The following is a 23,999-nucleotide window of genomic DNA, read 5'->3' as shown; positions in this document are numbered from 1 at the left end:
GAGTCTAGTGTCTGAGTGTCTTGTATCCGAGTGTCCAGTGTCTGAGTGTCTAGTGTCTGGATGTCTGAGTGTCTAGTGTCTAGTGTTTAGTGTCTGAGTGTCGAGTGTCGAGTGTCGAGTGTCGAGTGTCGAGTGTCGAGTGTCGAGTGTCGAGTGTCGAGTGTCGAGTGTCGAGTGTCGAGTGTCGAGTGTCTAGCGACGAGTGTCTAGTGTCTAGTGTCTGAGTGTCGAGTGTCTGAGTGTCTTGTGTCTAAGTGTCGAGTGTCGAGTGTCGAGTGTCGAGTTTCGAGTGTCTAGTGTCTGAGTGTCTAGTGTCTGAGTGTCTAGTGTCTGGGTGTCTGAGTGTCAAGTGTCTGAGAGTCTAGTGTCTGAGTGTCTTATATCCGAGTGTCGGAGTGTCTAGTGTCTAGTGTTTAGTATTTGAGTGTCGAGTGTCGAGTGTCGAGTGTCGAGTGTCGAGTGTCTAGTGTCTGAGTGTCGAGTGTCTGAGTGTCTAGTGTCTAGTGTCTAGTGTTTAGTGTCGAGTGTCGAGTGTCGAGTGTCGGGTGTCGAGTGTCGAGTGTCGAGTGTCGAGTGTCGAGTGTCGAGTGTCGAGTGTCGAGTGTCGAGTGTCGAGTGTCGAGTGTCGAGTGTCGAGTGACGTCGAGTGTCGAGTGTCTGAGTGTCTAGTGTCTGGTGTTTAGTGTTTGAGTGTCGAGTGTCGAGTGTCAGAGTGTCTAGTGTCTGGGTGTCTGAGTGTCAAGTGTCTGAGAGTCTAGTGTCTGAGTGTCTTGTATCCGAGTGTCCAGTGTCTGAGTGTCTAGTGTCTAGTGTTTAGTATCTGAGTGTCGAGTGTCGAGTGTCGAGTGTCTAGTGTCTGAGTGTCGATTGTCTGAGTGTCTAGTGTCTAGTGTCTAGTGTCTAGTGTTTAGTGTCTGAGTGTCGAGTGTCTGAGTGTCTAGTGTCTAGTGTTTAGTGTCTGAGTGTCGAGTGTCAAGTGTCGAGTGTCGGGTGTCGAGTGTCGAGTGTCGAGTGTCGAGTGTCGAGTGTCGAGTGACGTCGAGTGTCGAGTGTCTGAGTGTCTAGTGTCTGGTGTTTAGTGTCTGTGTGTCGAGTGTCAGAGTGTCTAGTGTCTGGGTGTCTGAGTGTCAAGTGTCTGAGAGTCTAGTGTCTGAGTGTCTTGTATCCGAGTGTCCAGTGTCTGAGTGTCTAGTGTCTGGATGTCTGAGTGTCTAGTGTCTAGTGTTTAGTATCTGAGTGTCGAGTGTCGAGTGTCGAGTGTCTAGTGTCTGAGTGTCGAGTGTCTGAGTGTCTAGTGTCTAGTGTTTAGTGTCTGAGTGTCGAGTGTCGAGTGTCGAGTGTCGAGTGTCGAGTGTCGAGTGTCGAGTGTCGAGTGTCTAGTGACGAGTGTCTAGTGTCTAGTGTCTGAGTGTCGAGTGTCTGAGTGTCTTGTGTCTGGTGTTTAGTGTCTGAGTGTCGAGTGTCGAGTGTCGAGTGTCTAGTGTCTGAGTGTCTAGTGTCCGAGTGTCTAGTGTCTGAGTGTCTTGTATCCGAGTGTCTAGTGTCTGTGTGTCTAGGGTCTGAGTGTCTGAGTGTCTAGTGTCTGAGGGTCTAGCGTCTGAGTGTCTAGTGTCCGAGTGTCTAGTGTCTGGGTGTCTCAGTGTAGTCCTATTATTTGATACCCATATTGTGGTGGTTGTGGAAAAATATGTACCTAATCCGCCATATTGGAACGGCGTCCATCTTGAATTTTAAATTTTGACATAATCATCGTGTTTTACTAGTGTAGCCCTTTCATTTGATACCCATATTGCGGGGGTTAAGGAAAAATATGTAATCCGCCATTTTGTATCGGCGGCCATCTTAGATTTATAATGTTATTGATTTTATTATATTGTATTGTCATCTAAATTAAATGTGTGTACCAAATTTCAGATCAATCTGACAACGGGAAGGTGCTTAAATTCCAATTTCTAATTTTGACCCAAATAAATAAATACCGTACAGGTCGAGCTAAATAAAACCGTTTAATAAAAGATATAAAAGGAATCATTCATAACTATTTATCACGCAAAATTGTATGAAAATATTGACCCGTTTTTCTCAAAGCATTTCTATGGAGACACTCTATCTATATAATCTAAACGTGTAATATATACTTTTTAGGCGACTGCCAAAAGAAGAAAATTAATTTGTAGTATTATTTGTTTTATCAAATATTGTTTTTTGCAATCGACAGTGTTTATTCCCATATTAGTTGCATATTAATTTTATGGAGCTAATGTTTTTTTGTAAAAGTAAAATTCTGTTAGTTGTGATGCAAAATTTATTTATTAACACAAATGAAAATTACTCGAAATTAGAACAAGGAATTCTTATTCCAAATAATTTTCGTTTATTATTAATAGATGAATTACTTTTGTGTGGGGATCGAATTTATGACTATCGGAAGATATGTTTAACCTCTATACTACCACAGTTGTCAAAAGTGGTGTTCGGTCGATCTGAAGCCATTATTAAATTACAGGGTATGGAGACCTAATACCCTAGTCCTCAGGAATAACAACGCAACCTACGAAGGACATCACGATGTCACAGTTTATACTTTAAAGTGGTGCTGTTCATGTCTATAGGTGATGGTTACCACTTTATATTAGTTGGGCTGTAAACTTGTTTGCCATTGTAATAATATTAATAAAAACTAACATGAAATAAAGATAAGATAAAGATATATTTATTTAACAAAGTATGTTTGAATAAGCACAGAATTTATCATTGCTTCCTACACTAGGCTGAGCCTGTCCTGTAGGAAACAGAACTCGTGTTATCAAATACATGCATATAGATATTAAACATAGGCTTTTTAGCAGTACTGACAATTATGTAACTAATCTGTATAATGCAATTATTTCATTTAGATCTCACCACCAATACACATGTATGAATAAGTATTATGAATGTGCGCGTGTGCATGCGTGTATGTGTGAAATACTGTAAAAAAAAAATACTGTATTGTGTATTATATACTTTTTTATATCAACTTTACTCGCATTTTGAAATTGCATTTTAAAACAGCACGCTGGCCGTTGTGCTCCTCTTGGCATAGCTGCAAACCGAGCTCAGGAATAAGGGCTCCTACTGATTTCAAAACTAGTCTGGTATTCCTGAATTTGAAAACGCGATTAAAGTCGATTTTATTATTATCGTCATACCAGTCGTTAACTGTCCACTGTTGACCATAGACCTCCTCCATAAGGGGGGTTTTGCCAGTAGTTGTCACGTTTAGTAGGCGGACTGCCAACTGTACTTAGGCTTTGGTGATGAAAAAGAAGTAGTAAATTTTATATTAGGATCAGACGGTAAGTAGATATAAATAATAACAATACATTATTAATAAAACGTATATATTCCATTCACCTGCGATCTAGATCCAGCTTAATTTTCTACATGTCTGAATCGTCCGACCCTCATTCCGACGCAGAATTTACTCTCGTCTACGTAAGCAATAAAATGCCGCTTGTTGTGAAAATAAAACATTTCGGGCCGGATAGCGATTTTTAATGGACCATAAAACATACTGTATGCGAAAAATTCGTGTACTTTTTGCTTTTATTGTACACCTATACGATATCGTAAATTTGCAACGCGTAAACCTAATAGAAACCGTTATTATGTCAATTTGAACAAATTATGCTAAATTTATTGAGAGGCACCTTCTGTTTTTGGTCTCTTTATAATAATTTACATTTTTTAACTGACTCCCAAAAGGAAGATTTTGGGGTTTATATTTTTTTTGTACACATGTTAAAGGATCATCGCTAATTGTAGAATTTTTTGGATATGTATTGGTCTCATATTATTCTTTTGAAGACTTCACTGATCTAGCGAATTAACACAGCTCTCATTTGAAATAATTTCGAGTTTGATCCATGAGTTCGACTGTTTGTTTTGGGTTGGGTATTTTCAATATTGATTTAAAATATATTTTATATTCTAAATTTAAATACTTTAATGCGTTCATAAAACATTTCGTCATTCATCAGTTCTGGGTTTTGTACTCAGATATTTATTACCTGGTTGTAATACAGTGTATCCTAGCTCGATACCCAGACAATTGGTGTCTTTGTCGACACTTTAAAAAGAATTATTCATGCTATCACCATCATTGCCTAGGCTTTTCCCTTTTATTTGGGGTCGGCACAGTATGTCTTCTTCTTCCAGTAATCTCTATCAACTGTCATTTCAGGGTTCACACCTCTTTTATGCATATCATCTTTCACACAGTCCATCCACCTTTTCTTTCGGTCGTTCCTTAGCTTTATATTCATCAACTTTCATACTTAACATTTTCTTTAAAACATGTCTTTTATTTCTGCACATGACATAATCATACCAAGTCATTATATTACTTTTCAACTTCTTACCGAACCCGCTATCCTTCTCTTATTTATATACACCACAATTTTCATATCTTTTATATATATATATATATATATATATATATATATATATATATATATATATATATATATATATATATATATATATATATATCATTAAAATAAATATTATTCTGATGATATTAATAAGAGCACGTGCATTCTGATATACATATGTTCCTGTTGCTTGAATTAAACTATTGTTATCATTTTAATTGAAGTACTATAGGTGCTATAAATACGAAAATAATTAATTAATATTAATAATGACTTAACCAAATTTATATAAAAATATCATAAAAATCACCAAATTTGCCAAAATGAAAAAAAAAATTGCCCTACGTGATGTAAACATTCATTAAAGGACTTTTGGAAATTCCCACGGAAATGGAAATAATAAGAAGGTAATGAATAAATTTATTGCAACAAGGTATAAAATGTTTGTGAAATATTTTTACCATTAATTTGTACACTGGGTCGAGTGAGGTAGGAACTGGGTTAAAGTTGACATGGCAACACTTAAAATGTGCATTGGTAGTACAGCAATAATTATTATAGCTAATATGTGGCATAAATTTACATTTTAAAATAATTGTGCAATGTTCTCGAATATTTCTATCATTATGGTAACATTATATTATTTTCTCAAACATGCTTGGAAATGTGAGCATTATTTTGACAATCTTCTTCGAGATAAATCAAAATTGCCGTACTGGCCAGATACATGCGGGCAGCGGCCGGCAAAAGTTGTATGAAAATCCATATCTGTCATGTTTTGCGGACAGATAAATTACTATGTAAACTCATATCTGTCCTGTAATTTAAAAATGGAATGACCTTTTACTTCAAAACATGGCTACCAAGGAGGCTAATAAAATGTTGTATTTAAATTTCGAACTGGCTTCGAAAAAATTATTATTGTTCGTTATTCGTCATTGAACTTAAAAAGTATTCCGGCTTGTTTGAGAAAAGTACAAATAGAAAGCTTTGCCTTATTGACAAAAAAAAAACATAGCCATACAAACAAAGAAACATTATGGCGCGTGAAAAATTGTTATTGTTCTTTATTCGTCATTGAACTTAAAAAGTAAAATTATGTTTTTGATTACCGCGAATTGTTTGAGAAAAGTACTATACAAGCCTTGGCCACAACTAGGCATTGATGCCTCAGTTGCTGGCCGCTGCGGTAATGTACTATTAAGGCACATATGAAATATTGTTCTTACCTATGGGCAGGAGCGCCACAGTACCAGCTCCTTCTATTAGACCGCATTCAACATTTCATTACAATCTGTATCCATTTTTGAAGGGAACAATAAAGAGTTTTTCATTCATCCATTCATAACTGGTTTTGCCAGAATAAAAGTAATTTGTTTATTGTATAACATAATTATAAACTGTTACAATTTACAGTACAAAGATAATTAAATATTAAAATATTGTTAAGGCTGATCGTCAGCTCTGTCGATGATGTGACATTTCTAACTTCCTGCAAAATTTTATTTCCTGTAGGAAATTATATGACACGCCAAAACAGCCGGCGGACAGTTGCCCGTGATTTCATTTTAGCGAACTTTAGATCGGTCAGAGATTGGTTCACCAGATGACTTGTTAATTATTAAATTCTATTTGACGTTGTTATTTTCTGCGATCCTCACTTCTAGTGTAATTCGCGTTAATTAATTTCAAATTTTGACTAGTGGTTTAATAACATCATGGAATATATCATTACATATGGGATTCATTAGATAAGCCTCCCCGCTATTAGATGTTTTTATACAACTTAGAATGGCAAATAAGCTGACGGCCCACCTGATGGAAAGTGGTAACCGTCGCCTATAGACATGAGTAGTACCATGGACATAACAGAGTATACTGTTTCGCCCGTGATACCTCCCATGCGTTGCCATTCCTGAGGACTCAGGTGTTATTCCTTTGTACCCTGTAAATTCACGCCATATCCCACCCTTCAAATCGAAACACAGTGACGGTTGAAACACGAATGGGACAGAGGTACCCAAGCAATCGACTTTTGTACAAAGTCTTCCTTTGTCTTAAAGATGGCTTTGATAGTCGTTGCCAAGCTTGGCAGGTGAGTTGGTAACCCACATCCCTCAATAATAAAGTTACCCTAGTCGCTCTTGACGACAACCACGATACTGATAAAATTTCTATAGAACCAGTCTGTAAGTAGGTATATGCTTTCAAGTAAAAAAAAATTACAAATTGGTTTATAATTGAGTAAATTATGAGGTAATAAACATATAAAAGCAGAAACGAATCGAAACCTTTTTTTTTTTAATCTTGTATCCTAAGTATACATAAGCGTATGTTTTGTTAGCTGTCCATAAATAAATTAATGATAAAACAGGGGAATTTCTTAACGTAACGGAATATCTGCAGAAGAATATACTGTCTCCTGTATGTCCACAGTTTTATTACAAAATAGATATACCATTTAAACATGTGGTTAGAAACAACGCTAAGCTCTACCGGTATCCTTTATAAGTTAGTTAAATACTCAGAGATTAGGAAGTGTATGCTGAATAATGCTGAGCTTAACCTTTTCTCTTTTCTGTGCTGTGCTAAATTAATCAACCGACTCCAAAAAAGGAGAAAGTTTTCAAATCGGTGGTATTTTTGTATATTTATTACCTTATAATTTCCTCAATTATAAAGCGACTAGCGACCCGCCCCGGCTTCGCGCGGGTACACATTACATCACATAACATTAGAAACTTCTAAAAGTATCAGTGTTTCTCTACAATATTATGCATGTATTATACATATAAACCTTCCTCTTGAATCACTCTATCTATTTAAAAAAACCGCTTCAAATTTAGATAGCGACTTTATTTTATACTATGTAATGATTTGGAAAATTATATTTTATCGAAAAGAATATATTTTTAGATTAGACCTATAGAAAATTTATCATAATCGATTCAGAAGTATAGTTTTTAAATCGAAATAATAGATTTTTCTATGCTTGAAGTTAGTTTTTTTTTTCGGTGGAACATAATCTTAATTTATGTAAAAAGGATTAAAAAAAAATAATGTAATTATATTTCATTTATTTGATATAAATCCTGTAAATTCTAAGGTCACTTTAATATAACATTAACTTTATTAGAACCAAATTTTATAATCAATTAGAATTTTCGGTGTAACATAGCTGCAGGTGCAAAGTTTCACGCATATTAAAACCAGCAAAAATATTTTATCCAAAGCCTTTGATTAAGTAGATAATTAATATAAATTTCGAAATTTTAATATAATTAAAATGCAGATGGATGACGTTTGTTTAAATTTGACAGTCAATTGAATAAGTTGTTGGAAATAGTTTTATCTCCAGTTGTCTTGTAAGAACGGGTGTTTCTCAAGGGTACTATCTAGGTCCCTTTTATTTGAACATTATATTTTTAACTGGTAAATTGCCTTGTCATTTCATATGTAGCTAAATAATAAATTCAGACAGTCATTCCCATTCGTGTTTCTACCGTGAAGCAGTTGTGTTTGCATGACTGTGTTTCAGTTTGAAGGGTGGGATATAGCAATGAATTTACAGGGTACAAAGGAATAACACCTGAGTCCTCAGGAATGGCAACGCATGGGGGGTATCATGGGCGAGACAATATATTCTGTTATGTCCATGGTACTGCTCATGTCTATAGGCGACGGTTACCACTTTCCATCAGTTGAGCCGTCAGCTTGTTTGCTATACTAAGTTGTATAAGAAAGACAATAATCTTCGTAACATATCTTATTGTATATAAATATAAAATTTCTTAATTATGAATTACATGGTGATGATATTGATTTAATTCATTAGACTTTTCTTGCTAGCATATGTGCACAAAAAATAAATTATTCTTTTAATTAATTTAAAAGGGTAACAAATATAATTGAAATACAACAAAATAACATTTACAAGTTTAAAAAAAATACATTACTCATCGAATAACTCTATTCTAGTATAGTTGTATCCATTTAATTGTTAATTATACGGGTAATCGAGGCGTTAACGAAATTTCCATGAAAATATTTTTTATTCTAAAAACGAGAACATATATTCAGCAATCTCTCCCCCCACCCCTCTTTTAATTAAACGAATTAATCAAACGCTCCCACCCTCGCTACAGTCCGTCGTCCGTCGTCCGCTCACGTCAATCACGTGACGCGGCGTTTTGCCAACATTGCCTGTTTTTAATTAATTTGGCCCTAACTACTAGTAAATATTTAATTTCTCTTACGTTCAAATTTATTTCTTATTAAACACTTCCAAATGAATTGTTTGTTTTCTGTAATAAATTACACGAATAATAATAACATTTTTTTTTTCTGTTTTCAATTTACTTCGTTCGTTTGAATAGTGCGAAAGCTCGTTTACGCAAAATAAAATATTATAATAAAATTATAACTAGATAATATCTATATATATATATAGGAGATCTTTATTTACTTCGATTACGACTGTTTTTTTTTTTATACAACTTAGAATGAGAAACAAGCTGACGGCCCACCTGATGGAAAGTGGTAACCGTCGCCTATAGACATGAGCAGTACCATGGACATAACAGAGTATACTATTTCGCCCATGATACCCCCCATGCGTTGCCATTCCTGAGGACTCAGGTGTTATTCCTCTGTACCCTGTAAATTCATTGCTATATCCCACCCTTCAAGCCGAAACACAGCCATGTAAACACAACTGCTTCACGGTTGAAACACGAATGAGACAGAGGTACCCAAGCAATCGACTTTTGTACAAAGTCTCCCTCTGGTAGACTGTAATAATTATTTTTTTATTTGCGAAGAAAATTCAATTTGTTTTCATGAGTTAATATAAGAGTCCCTTACTCTGAGAAAGGGATTGTCAGTTATGAGGTCTAACAAGGCCTCTTTTCATTTAAGAGTTCCCTCTTGTCGGTGCAACTAATTCATGCATCTTCTTCCAGCCAGCTCTATCCCAGGCCATATCCTTTATCTCCCTATACGACATGACACCTAGTGTTTCCTTTATCTGTTCCATGTAGTTATTTCTCGGTCTTCCTCTTTTGCCCTCTATTTTTCCTTCTACTATGCTCTTAAAAAAATCGTCATGTCGTATAAAATGGCCCAGCATTTTGCGTCTTCTATTCTCAATTTTTTAATTAATGTTCTTTTCTCGTTCACTCTTATCAGGGCTTCCTCGCTCGTTAGTTTAACAAGGCCATTGCCAGCAATATCATTGCTATCAGGTCAACTTCCACTCAGTACTCCCTGGAAACCATCGTGGTTATTTCTTGTGGAATTTGTCACGATAGAATGAATGACCTGCTTTTATCTTTACTTATCATCTCTCACTACTGCCCTGTCAGTGTATACCAATAGCGCAGCTGTGGTCATCAAACCATTGTCTCTCATTAAAAAATATCATTATCATCATCATCATCATTTCATCCATTAGCCCACTGCTGGACATAGGTCTTCCTCAAAGACTGCCATAAGGAACGATCCTGAGTCACCTGCATCCATTGACTCCCAGCAATGCATTTGAGTTCGTCACTCCATCAAGTGGACAACACACACGAGAACCTTTCTTCACCATCGGTTGTCGGTTCTTCGAGCTATGTGACCAGCTCATTGCCACTTCAGCTTAGACATATATATGTAATAAAAAAAAATATATAAGAATAATTTTCATCTCACGTTAAGATATACGTTAGAGTAATACAAACCGACATAATATCGTACCATGAATTATGACGAGTTCTCATATGAGATTTAATAGAAATTCATACCTGCCTTTGAACTTTTGACAGGCCTTTCATAAACGAACATGAAAGTGAGTTGTTTGTAACTTGTGATCATGAAAATAAACGTATAAACTGGGACTGCTTATAAATCAGAGCTTATGTCAACAGGTATCAGCTTTCATCACAAATTATATGTAATGAAATTTGACAAAAATGAAAGGAGGGTTTATTAAACATGCAAAAATATAACGATGCCACCAAAATTATATAATTATGTCAAGGGACTGCCAAAAAGTTTCAGCGCCCGTGGTTTTTTTTTTTTTGCGTATTAAATTGTATATTTATAAATTGTGTATTCACTAATTTTGAATCGTTTTTGATAATTCGTTTTGTAATCTGCAGAGCTTTCAATAGTTTTCAATTTATTTATTTATTATAGTTTTTAATTTCAATTGTTTGAAGCAACAATCTTTTTTGTGCAAAACAAAATCCTGCTTATCGTGTTCACATATTTAATATATGTGTGTGTGTATGTGTGTGTGCGTGCGTGCGTGCGTGTGTGTATGCGCGCGCGCGCGCGTGTGTGTGTGTGTGTGTATGTGAGTCTGTGCGTGCGTGCGTGCATGTGTGCGTGTGTGTGTGTGTGTGTGTGTGTGTGTGTGTATGTGTGTGCATGCGTGCGTATGTGTGCGTGTGTGTACGCGTGTGTGCGCGCTCGCGCGCGTTTGTGTACGCGTGCGTACGTGCGTACGTACGTGCGTGCGTGCTTGTGTGCGTGCATGAATGCGTGCGTGCGTGCGTGAGTGCGTGCGTGCGTGCGTGCGTGCGTGAGTGCGTGAGTGCGTGTGTGCGTGCGTGCGTGCGTGCGTGTGCGTGTGTGTGTGTGTGTGTGTGTGTGTGTGTGTGTGTGTGTGTGTGTGTGTGTGTGTGTGTGTGTGTGTGTGTGTGTGTGTGTGTGTGTGTGTGTGTGTGTGTGTGTGTTACTAATATCTCATTGATAATTATGGTTACGTTTCACAAAAAAGACTATAATTATGACAAAACTAGTTATGATTTAAAAAACTAAACTATTGAAACGATTTAAAAAATGTTAATGGGACCAATCTGTAAGTATATTCTTTCAAATAAAGTTGGTTTATAACTGATGGCATTAGGGGGTAACAGATATAAAAAATACAATGAAATCGAGAACTTCCTTTTTTTTGAAGTCGTTTGAAAAGTCAGACTACTGGTCAATAGTACTGTGAAACTGTTGAAATCACTATTTTTTGTTTATCAAAATGTATTTTTTTTTATTTGTGCTTAATATTTTTATAACTAGTAATATAAACTATGAACTGTCTTTACTGTAGCTGATATAAATAACAGGACTGTAACAAGAAGTTAAAAAATGTGTAACTTACAGAAACTCTATTTAGATTTAAATTAGATAGCAATATATAGCATAGATAGTTAAAATAGTTTTCACTACAAGTTCCTTATTGTAAAGGTCTACAAAATACTTACCTCCATCACGATTTTCATTTGGAATTTTGGACGCGTCTGCTCCTAAAGTATGCGAAGCTACGACATAATTCAAGTTCCAGTCACTGCCCGCATTCCGACGAGGCAAAGGCCTTCTGTACGGACACAGGATGGTCGCATTATTCCTCTTACCTGCCTATTTGAAAATGGATACTCTTTGAATTTAGTTACCTTTGAAAATCCTTTTGTGTACATATTTTTGCAAGGCTTTAGTTAAGTCCACTTAATATCTTCACTTTTTATTGTTAGTGTGTATTAATTTATATTTAGTTAAATCGTGCCAGTAAATTACATAGCAGAAATAATAAAATAAAAACTTTAAATCATATGGTTGCCTCCTTTTTCCTTATGCAAATATAATTAATAAAAAGAGGATGAAATATACACCATCAGTTGCTATTTTTCTTAATTCATAGCAAAGAGCTAGTGTATAGAAAATGTTATATGGCCGTATAACCCTACCAAATTCAGATACAACCTGCTTGCATACTTTCTACATAAACTGTATCCAATATATAATCTAGTAATATAAAATTTGGTAATGACAAATAATTGACATATGAATATGAACAAAAATTTGACATACACATTTTCAATACACGAGCCTGCTATGAATTGAGAACAATAGCAATTGATGGTGTATCTTTCGTCTTATTTTTACTAATTATATTTGCGTAAGAAGAAAGGAGGCAACCATATGATTTACAGTTTTTATTTTATTATCATTCCTTCTATATTATCAGAGGGAGACTTTGTACAAAAGTCGATTGCTTGGGCACCTCTGTCCCTTTCGTGTTTCAACCGTGAAGCAGTTGTGTTTGCATGGCTGTGTTTCGATTTGAAGGGTAGGATATGGCGTGAATTTACTGGGTACAGAGGAATAACATCTTAGTCTTCAGGAATAGAAATCATGGGCGAAACAGTATACTCTGTTATGTCCATGGTACTGCTCGTGTCTATAGGCGACGGTTACCACTTTCCATTAGATGGACCGTCAGCTTGTTTGCCATTCTAAGTTGTATAAAAAAAAACCTTGTTTTTAGCGGTAAACGTTGAAACAATTTCCGGTATTGCCATTAATAGAATCTCCATAGATATACATTCATATACATGAATGTATAAATCCAATAATTTACGAGTTTGTTCCACAAAAAAACGGTCGCTTCAATCGTAACAGAATTTATGGGGCCAACACGGGAGTGAACCCTATCGATTGTAAAAGGAAGATATCGTGTAACATAGACACAAAAAAAGAGGCGAATTGAGAACTTTCCCTTTTGAATTCTTTTAAGAAACCATATAATATTGTAGTACTTTTATTATATCGTCCTCACTTAATGTAAAATTGAATTTGTATTTTTGTTTGTTACCATTTGGCACCTTAATGTCTCAAGTGATCATCATTACATTTTTTTTTTATTGGATGAAAATGGAATAGTAACCCCGCCTGCGCTAACGGGATACGCTGGCGGGGCACCAGTGAAGGGTGATCAATGAGAATGAAAACAGGCCAGTTAGCCCATCATGATGAATTCATCTGGAATTAACCATGATAGTTTCCAGGGGGAACCACGAGGAGGTCGACCTGGTTGGGTACATTGCTAGCAATGGGATTCTTAGTCTCCATTACTAACAATCCCTTTCCCCCTTCACCATTACATTTGATATATATGTAGTATTTAGGATGAAGAACATAGACTGCTTTTTATCTAAATTAATCATTTATTATTTTTAAAAATCCATCCCATCAGGCTTTAACTGTCTACTGCCAAACATAAGCCTCCCCCTTAAGGGGTTTTGCTAGCAGTTGCTACACTTAGTAGGCGATTGGTAACCGTAATTAAGCTTTGGAGATATTTCAAGAAGGATAATGCTGCCCATCCCTCGCTCTCTCTTAGTCGCCTCTTATGACATCCACGGGAAAGAAAGAAGTAGGTCATTCTATGCCGGGACCACACGGCAAAATAATAGTCTTCTTCTATTCTATGTTTCCGGAGAGATACAATGTGGAATACTTAAAACAAGTCGATGGTGAATAAGTATCTTCTAGGTGAGCACACTCCATATCTTATCATCACTTACCATCAGGTGTGGTAAGATCAAGCGCAAACCCATTTTCTGGGGGGAAAGGGATTGTTAGTAATGGAGACTGAGAATCCCATTGCTAGCAATATACCCAACCAGGTCGACCTCCTCGCGGTTCTCCCTGGAAACTATCATGGTTAATTCGTGATGAATTCATCATGATGGGCTAACTGGCCTGTTTTCATTCTCATCAATCACCCTTCACTGGTGCTCCGCCAGCGTATCCCGTTAGCGCAGGTGGAATTACCATACCATTTTCACCCATCAAAAAAAAAACCCATTTTCTAATAAAAAAACTTCAGATAGACTAATATTGTCTGTTTCTGCCTTCATAATCATTTTAAGTCATGTAGGTCATGGCATAGATTAGGCCACCGCTTCCTTTCCCGTGGGTGTCATAAGAGGCGACTGAAAGAGCTTATGGTAGAAGGATGGGCAGCAGCGACTTTTGTTAAACATCACCAAAAGCCAAACTGCGGTTGTCAACTCGCCTGCCAAGCATGGCAACTACTGGCACGAACCCCCTTATGGGAGGGGCTATGTTCAACAGTGGACAGTTTTTTTAATGGGTGATAATGGAATGGTAAACCTACCCGCGCTATCGGTATACACCGGCGGGCGAGAAAGAAGCAGGTCATTTAGCCCATCGTAACAATTCAAGAATTGTTCACCATGGTTTCCAGGGGGAAGCACGTAGAGGTCGACCTAATAGGGCATATTGCTAGCAATAGGGCTGTTAAACTCCATTGCTAACAATCCCTTTCCCCCTACGATGGGCAGTTACCGGCCGGTACAACAACAATCGTTTTAAGCCATACAGTTATTTACCAGAATGTTTGTTATCAATAGATAAGAAGCAATTAACAAACTTAGTTACATAACATGCCGTGAAGTAATTTCAATTATAACTTTGTCATCGGCGGCCAACGTTGATAGTGGATATACCTATATATCTTTCGGGACTTGTCACTTTTGATTAGGGACGTAGGTTATGTTTAAGTTGTGAAGGCTGCCTCGTGTGTGGCATTGTTGGTTCTATAACCTGAAATTTAATTTTCCTCAAATCGATTATACATGTAATCTCAAATCGATTATACATGTAAAGTGTGTAATGAGGGTATCATGGGCGAAACACTATACTCTGTTATGTCCATGGTACCCCCCATGCGTTGCCATTCCTGAGAACTCAGGTGTTATTCCTCTGTACCCAGTAAATTCACGCCATATCCCACCCTTCAAACCGAAACACAGCCATGCAAACACAGCTGCTTCACGGTTGAAACACGAATGGTACAGAGGTACCCAAGCAAATCAGCAACTGGTTAGTTGATTAGAATTATTTTATTTTATTCTAGTACCATTAGTATGTGTGCGATTATCTACACTTGAAATTGAGGACTGATTACTATTAGCAGAGGCTCTATATACCTCCCTATTAATGAAAACATTATTTCCAAGGATTTATTAGTTGTATTTAAGTAGAAATTAAACTATTACATTAAACATACGGTAGTTAAAACGTTTGTAACTCCAATTGCGAGTAATAATATCCAATTAATCGAGGACAGCCTGCAACATTCACAAAACTCTGAATATAAATGAATCATGCATACAACGTGGCTGCTTTAAAATTAAATAGCTTGCCACTTTAAGTAAATACTTTGCATGATTCCGAAAATAATTATGAAAATAAGGTCATACCGTCGTGGTGGCGGAATTTAGTTTTGCACGTAAACGAGAGAATTTTAATGTGACTAAAATGTTGAGAGGTTTTGTGATATACCTTTGACGTTTACAACCTAAGTAAGTATTCGTTTGATAACTTGAAACATTTATTCACGTCACAGTATATCGTTGTAGCGGTTTCCGGAACTTCCTCTGTGCAGAATTTTAATAGGAGTCTACGTTTACAAAGATTCCTCCTTGGCAGCTATGTTTTTTGTGAAAACATTACATAATTTGTTCTGACGGACGGTGGGCATAAAAAGCTTTTGTTTGTTCTTAATAAATGTTTGTAGTTAATATTTTTAATAAATAAAAAAAAAAAAACGATAAAGCTTCTTAATTCGACTGTTTTTTTTTCTATTTAGAAATGGCTACATTCTTGTAATCAATGCTGATAATTCTTTTTGTTATCGATAAGGTTTCGCGTGTTGCCTCAATATTAATGAATTTAAATAAATTATGTCTGTCAACATCATCATTTCAGCCATTCAGCCATTACCCGTCCACTGCTGGACATAAGCCTCCCCCATAGAGCCACCTGCATCCACTGACTCCCTGCAATGCATTTCAGGTCGTCACTCCATCTAGTGGGGGGTCGTACTACACTACGTTTATTCGCGATCGCCACTCAAGAACTTATCTTCCCCATCGGTTGTCGGTTCATCGAGCTATGTGACCAGTCCATTGCCACTTTAGCTTGCTTATCCTTCGGGCTATGTTGGTTATTTTAGGTCTTTTGCGAATATTTTCGTTTTGGATACTATCACGCAAAGAGACTCCGAGCCTATGCTCAGAGTCTCTTTGGATATACAGAGACTTACAGAGAACTCTCTTAGACTACAGAGAAGGTTATCCCGCTTTATAGCTTTTGCATACGGACAATCGTGTAGAACCATGTTTCGGTTCCATAAGTCGTCACTGGCAACACGCAATTATGTGTGTACATATGTAAATTCTTTACCTTTCTGTGTATGTGTGCATGCGTGCGTGCGTGCGTGCGTGGGTATGAGTGTACGTGCATGCGCGCGCGTGCGTGTGTACAACTATTTTTCTGCAATATTAGGCTTCAAATATTGTATTCAAACAACGAAACGTGCCACGGCGCTGTTCTCAGCTCCAGTGCCTATTACGCGTACCAGCGTTGCATAAAGTTATAAGTTCGCTACCCTCATATAATATACAAAAACGAGTTCGCAAATAAAAACATTCATATGATTCTATGTGAGGGTAATAAGCTCCCGCATACCTAAGGTCCTCGGCTCGCAAAATATTAACGTAACAGATTTGAGCGGTTCGGAACACTTGTTATAACAAAGGACGAAATCCATTTAAACCCTTCAAATAGACCATGAAAATTTCAGCGGAAAGGATTAATGGAGCCGGCCCGTAATCATTATTTAGCGTAGTCTTGTTCATTGCTTTATTCTGATTATGAAGAGGGTATTAAAAATGGCTGTTGTGTGATGAAATATTGGGTAAGCAGCAATATTGTTATCCCTAATCTAGATGCTTCGCGAGGTTTTCGGGGAAGTGGGAAAGAAAATACAGGTATAACGAATTTCGTACGTTAAAAACATAAATTTAAGATCGGTGGTATTAAATCGGGCTCGTTTGGAACTTTCTAAGTGTTTCTAGCTAATTGGAATATATTTCAGGGAAATCATTGGAAGGTTAGAGAATGACCTACAGTGAATATCGATGAATTAACTGAAAATATATGTGTGGTTCGTATATATTTCTGTGAAATCTGATAAATTCATATGTACATAAATAAAGAATGTAGGTGATGCCCTTTACTATTTCGTGTTACGACAGAGTCAATATACGTTTAAAAACGAATTTATTTTCAGATAACAGTGCCTAGATCAGCGGGTCTACCATGTAATGAAATTCCTAAATTTCGGACTCAATTTCGTGTTTTTGTTTATACCAAAATCGGACCAATAAATAGAGTTTAACATTTCGTTCGTCATATATCCTATCATAAAAGTTCAAAGAAATAATATTTTAACATTTTTAATATTTCCAAACGGCATGTATTATGTAACTTTAACATAAAATTTCTGTTTCGTTTGGCTCCGAAATTTTGGAAAATATTTCATGGTAGGCCCTCAGATCAGGATATTTGACGTCAGTACTTCTTTTTATTCAGAGATTTTTTTTATAAGATAACTAGCTGATGCCCGCTACTTTGTCCGCGTGGTATTTGTTATTCCTGTTTAGTACGTATCTATGTATGTACCTACCTATTTATTATGTCTGGGAATACTGGACCAAAAGTAACAAAAGACGTGTCGTTCACATTTTTTGCCTTAGATCAAAATGGCTAGGTTTTATCCCGGTGAATGAACACTTACCAGAGGGAGACTTTGTACAAAAGTCGATTGCTTGGGTACCTCTGTCCCATTTGTGTTTCAACCGTGAAGCAGTTGTGTTTGCATAATTGTGTTTCGATTTGAAGGGTGGGATATGGCGTGAATTTACAGGGTACAGAGGAATAACATCTGAGTCCTCAGGAATGGCAACGCATGGGGGGTATCATGGGCGAAACAGTATAAACTGTTATGTCCATGGTACTGCTCATATCTATAGGCGACGGTTACTACTTTCCATCAGGTGGACCGTCAGCTTGTTTGCCATTCTAAGTTGTATTAAAAAAGAAACATCGTGGTCACGTGAACGAAGTCACGGGTAAGAGGTAGTAGTTCATGTTTTACACGTGCATTGTTTCCTCTTGTCAGTCGAAGGTTGTCTATATTTCAAATATATTTATATTTACCTCCGCTTCACTGATTTTTACGAGGTCAAATAACCCCTTTTTGTACAAAAAAGCTTCGAAATTAATTCGATGCGTACATACTAAAAACTCGGCTTTTATCTTGAGAGGGGTTTAACTGGGCACTCTGTGAGTTCCCGTATTTTGAGTTAATATTATTGACAATACCCTTGTCCAATGTTATATGATATTTGTGTAAATATAATTTAAAACATTGACATCTGGTTACGTTTTATTATGTATATCAAAATGAGAGCATTTTGAAAAAGTGATCGAATAACATAATTTATGACTGAAAAAAAAACGCATGAAGGAATGTTAACAAAGGAGATTGTTAGATTATGTATTTTAATTTTTGTATTTTTTTTTTATTTGTGCTTTTTTTATTTTTATTATTTTGTCTCTTTTGCTGTGTATTACGTGTATGTTTTTTTTTTTATTGTAATTTGTGTGCTGTAAGTAATGTAAATAAATTGTCTATCTATCTATCTATCTATCAAATTGTGAAGAATTGGCGGAGATATCGTATAATGTATAGACATATAAAAATAAAGGCGTATCTATAATAATACTGGAATTATCATCAGTAGCATACCAGCCACTGCTGCTGAATGTGGACCTCCACATAAGAAGGGGCTTGCCACTAGTTGCCACGCTTGGCAGGTAAATTGGTAAACGCAGTTAGACTGGTGATGTTTTAAAAGTGACGTTGCTGTCCATTCTTCGACCATTATGTTCCTCTAGTCACCTCTTACGGCATCCATGGGTAAGTAAGGGCTAACCCAGTCTATGCCTTGATCAGACAGCAAGACTGGAAAAAAAATTACAAATTATAAAAGGACGACAACTGTCAACATACAGAATTTGTTCATAAAAAAAACTCAAAGATGTAATAAACCAACTAACTATTGAAATGTTTTAAACAACATCCTTTCTTTTGGGCTTATACATTGTTACTGACATGAATGAAAGTTTTTTTTTTATACAACTTAGAATAGTAAACAAGCTGACGGCCCACCTGATGGAAAGTGGTAACCGTCGCCTATAGACATGAGCAGTACCATGGACATAACAGAGTATACTGTTTCGCCCATGCGTCACCATTCCTGAGGACTGAGGTGTTAATCCTCTGTACCCTGTAAATTCACGCCATATCCCACCCTTCAAACCGAAACACAGCCATGCAAACACAACTGCTTCACGGTTGAAACACGAATGGGACAGAGGTACCCAAGCAAACGACTTTTGTACAAAGTCTATTTAACTCTTATAGAACAACATTATTACGATATAAAGTCCATAATTGATACCGTTTTACGAATTTAAATATTTTATTTATTTATTTAAATTAATGCGCAGTAAAACTATTTACATATGGAGGACTTAACACCGGCCGGTGTTTTCTGCCAAGCAACCATTGGACAAACCGAGAATTAAGTAGGTGTTGCATTATTGAATAGAAGAAATATAAAAAGTAATTACTAATATTACATTAAACTAATATTAAATATAATATAAAATTTATTTCTTTGATAAATATCAAAATGTAAGTTATCAAATAAAATTTTGCGAATTTAACATAAACATATAGGTAGGTAGTAATAACAAAATTGAACCGGCCGGATACTTTGTCAGCCGTTACTCCTTAATTGCTACAATACACATGGGAATTACATACATACATACATACATATCTGTCACGCCTGTCTCCCATTAGGGTAGGCAGAAACAATGGAACGCCAAATGCTTCGATTCAAACAAACCTCTTTGATTCAAAAAAACATGGGAATTACAAACAAAATCACTGGTACATAACAATATTGCTAAATTAACAAATACATAAGTGTACAACCGAGACCCCGGCCCGTTTAATTGTTGGGAAAATAATCTTTCCAACGGTTATTGGCCCAAACGGCTGTTTGCACGGTCCGCATTAATTTTCATGAGCTCCGTGCTACGTGTTTGTAAGATGTCCATGTTGATTAAATTAGACCCTAGATATATTAAATGGCACGCATATGTTGACTATTTGTTGCTTTAGTGCCTCTTACATTTAATATTAATTTAGGCTTCGCACAATCGCCGAAATTACGCCTACGTGGTATGTCATCTAGGCTATATTTACAAAGGCGTCGAATTGATATGGGTATGGAGTAAGTCCATTTTTATGTTCAGTTTTATTTTTAATAAGGCTAGATCTCTGGGGATGGAGTACACGTATTTCGTGTTTAAGTACTATGATTCCTTTTTTGTACCACTGAGCTAGCAAATAAGAATACGGCCCACCTGATGGTAATCGATTACCGTATCCTATGAACGACTGCAATACCATAGTCATTACTTTTACCGTCTTTATCCCTTTTTCGGAAAACCCCATGCTGTAGTGTCTTGGAAAAACGTCGACAGAGAGCTTATTCCATAACCTGAGCGTTCGTGGGAGGAAACATCTCTGAAATCGCACTGTATACGACCACCTACATTCTAAGATATGAGAGTGAACTCCCTGTCGATGGCGAGCTATGCTTTTTTTTTATGCAACTTAGAATGGCAAACAAGCTGATGGAAAGTGAGCAGTAGCATGGACATAACAGAGTATACTGTTTCGCCCATGATACCCCCCATGCGTTGCCATTCCTGAGGACTCAGGTGTTATTCCTCTATACCCAGTAAATTCACGCCATATTCCACCCTTCAAACCGAAACACAGACATGCAAATACAACTGCTTCACGGCTGCTTATGCGATGGGAAAGTGGCTATGGGTATCATATTGAACGATTCCTCTGAGCACAGTCCGTTGTACAAGCGGTAGAACATGCAGAGTGAGGCAAAATCTCTCCTAAGACTTAAGGGTTCGATACCGCTTATAAGTATGAGCCTTAAGTTGACAATTTTACTATAGTCCCAATTAATATTCAAATACAATATTTACAAATTGGGGGGTAAGGGATTGTTAGTAATGGAGATTAATTGATTAACCCCCATTACTATCAATACACCCTATCAGGTCGACCTCTACGCGTTTCCCCCTGGAAACCAACGTGACAAATTTATCGTTGAATTCGTCACGATGGGCTAACTGGCCTTTTCATCTCCACCAATTATCCTTCAATGGTGGCCCACCAGTGTATACCGATAGCGCAGGCGGGGTTCCATTCCATTATCATCTATTTAAAAAAAAAATTACAAGTTGGGGTCTTGGTCATATTCGGTTTCAACTAATACGAATTCAAAATCGTTAAATTCGAAATAAAGTATCAATACAGGATTATAGAAGATAGCGTAGTATATACACACAAACGTAAGCGATTTGAGAACCACTCCTTTTTGAAGTCGATTTATACCCTATCAGTATCGCTGGCGATACAAGAAGAGGTTTAACCTTTTCTTATATCGTCGTCCACTCTTATACTTGGATGCCAACATACTAAAAGGCCAACTCGTTGGTACAGAACAGAATACCAAGAAATTATATATAACGATTACAAAATTCCAATTCAAATGTTCACTTCTCTGAATTTTGACAAAAGACCGTTTTACACATAGTTAATTCTCATCACTTGGGTTTTCAGCGGTTGAGTTTATCGAATGATAAATTATTCAGTGTTCTGCAGACGTCAGAGATAACTTCAGTTCACTTGAAGCACAAAAATATTTACCTATTTAGAACTTTGGTGAATTCCAACAAATTGTTCTACTTGTAAAATAATACATGTTTTTTTTTAGTGTACAATCAAAAGATTATATATTTCTTTTTTAATTTTTTGGGTGTAAATGGTATGGTAACCCCGCTTGCGCTCACGGGATACGCTGGCGGAGTACCAGTGAAGGGTGATAGATGAGAATGAAAACAGGCCAGTTAGCCCATCATGATGAATTCATCAGGAATTAACCATGATAGTTTCCAGGGGGAACCGCGAGGAGGTCGACCTGGTTGGGTATATTGCTAGCAATGGGATTCTCAGTCTCCATTACTAAAAATCCTTTTCCCCCCTTCTTTTTTAATTTACGCCATGTAATCCTGGCATAGAATGGGCCACCGCTTTCTTTCCCGCGGGTATCGTAAAAGGCGACTATTAGGTCGAGATATCCGCAGCAGCGTTCCTCTTAAAACCCAGAAAATCGTAGTTATTACCAACCCTCTGTCAAGCGTGGAAACCACTGGTAAATCTTCCCTTATAAGGAAGGCTTGTTTTTAGCAGTGGACAATTAAAGGCCGTTTTGATTACAATCGAATTTTAAAATCAATTAGTTGAGAATACATATAGTTCTCTAGCAATATTTATATCTTTATATTATTTAATTAACGTCCTGAATGCATTAAAATAGCTTTTCTAGAGGGAGACTTTGTACAAAACTCGATTGCTTGAGTACCTCTGTCCCATTCGTGTTTCTACCGTGAAGCAGTTGTGTTTGTATGGCTGTGTTTCGGTTTGAAGGGTGGAATATTGCGTGAATTTACAGTGTACAGAGGAATAACATCTGAGTCCTCAGGAATGGCAACGCATGCCCCCCATGCGTTGCCATTCCTGAGGACTCAGATGTTATTCCTCTGTACACTGTAAATTATCATGAATATAACAGCATACTCTGTTATGTCCATGGTACTGCTCATGTCTACAGGCGACGGTTACCACTTTCCATCAGGTGGGCCGTCGGCTTGTTTACCGTTCTAAGTTGTATAAAAAAAAAATAGCTTACAATTTATTATTACGACGTTCACAATGTTTTATTCCAAGATATCCACCTTTTGCGCAGATGTATTTCTCGTTGTTCCCTAAGGCGCCTTTAACGACATCTTGGTAATGAAAACGACTGGTAACAGGTTGTGTTTCTGCATCATCACATTTCTCATAGTGATAGGAGTGATAATATCCAGTGAGATAGATATAACATCGTAACAGCGAAATGTGCAAGTGTAATGTTGCTATGGTAAAATGAATTATTTATGGCTGAGCGGAGCAACCGCCATTCTATTTTCTCAGCAAATTACATGCGAACCGAATTCGTGGGTCGAGGAAAAAGCCAGAGCACAATACAAGGGCACTCTCTTTGACATCTATTTAAATTCGTTCCTTTTATAACGCGTAATGAATTACAAGACAAAAGTTTCGTTACATTGTTCCTCACTTGTTTCGTAGCGGAGGTAAAGTAATTAACGTAATCAATTTATTTTACATTTTGTCCGTCTCTCTCGTACAGAATGAGGTAGAATTAAGGTTTCCTTTTTATTGTTTCGACAATATTTTGTAATTCATAAAATATAAAACTTTTATAACACGAATGCGAATTGATAAGACGAGTCAAGTTAATTTAAAATAATAAAATTCAATTTGTTCTAAATGATATTTTTGAGACATATTAAATCGGAAATATTTGAAGTTAGAACTCAGAATCTTAGCAGAGTTCATAAACGTGTAAGTAGGTTTTGAAATGAAAAAAAAAAAATAAATAAATAGAATCAATGCTATTGTAAACTATATTGATTATAAAAATAACTGTGAAAATTGCTGTACGACTAAGTCGCCAATGTTAAACCCAAAAAAAAAAAATACAGAAAAATTTTAGTTCTTTTTGGAAAGTATTAAAAAGATAGATAAATTTGACGTAGGTACATTTAATATAACCATTTTTCCCTAAGTTTAGAAAAATCTTGTACTTGCTGTACTACGAGTAGTATTTAATAATATTTCGCGTTATTTGAACCCCATAAAGTGATCGATTTAATGTGAGA

General features: G+C 36.5%; 2 protein-coding genes across 2 annotated transcripts in view; one reads left to right on the top strand and one right to left on the bottom strand.

Annotated features, from left to right (window-relative positions):
* The window catches only part of LOC113521095 (protein O-mannosyl-transferase TMTC1-like), a 159,437-nt gene that overhangs the window by 24,720 nt on the left and 110,718 nt on the right, over window positions 1–23,999 (top strand). The window lies entirely within an intron of this gene.
* LOC113518626 (uncharacterized) overlaps window positions 5,063–23,999 on the bottom strand; it is a 156,861-nt gene continuing 137,924 nt past the window's right edge. The window contains exon 7 of the mRNA XM_052898208.1: window positions 5,063–5,072. The gene's annotated coding sequence lies outside the window, so the exon portion shown is untranslated. The remainder of the gene's footprint in view (window positions 5,073–23,999) is intronic.

Source organism: Galleria mellonella, unplaced genomic scaffold, assembly GCF_026898425.1.
Source record: "Galleria mellonella isolate WM207_F2 unplaced genomic scaffold, CSIRO_AGI_GalMel_v1 utg403, whole genome shotgun sequence".
NCBI lineage: Eukaryota > Metazoa > Arthropoda > Insecta > Lepidoptera > Pyralidae > Galleria > Galleria mellonella.
The sequence above is the reverse complement of the archived record's forward strand: the minus strand, read 5'-3'. Positions and strand labels throughout refer to the sequence as shown.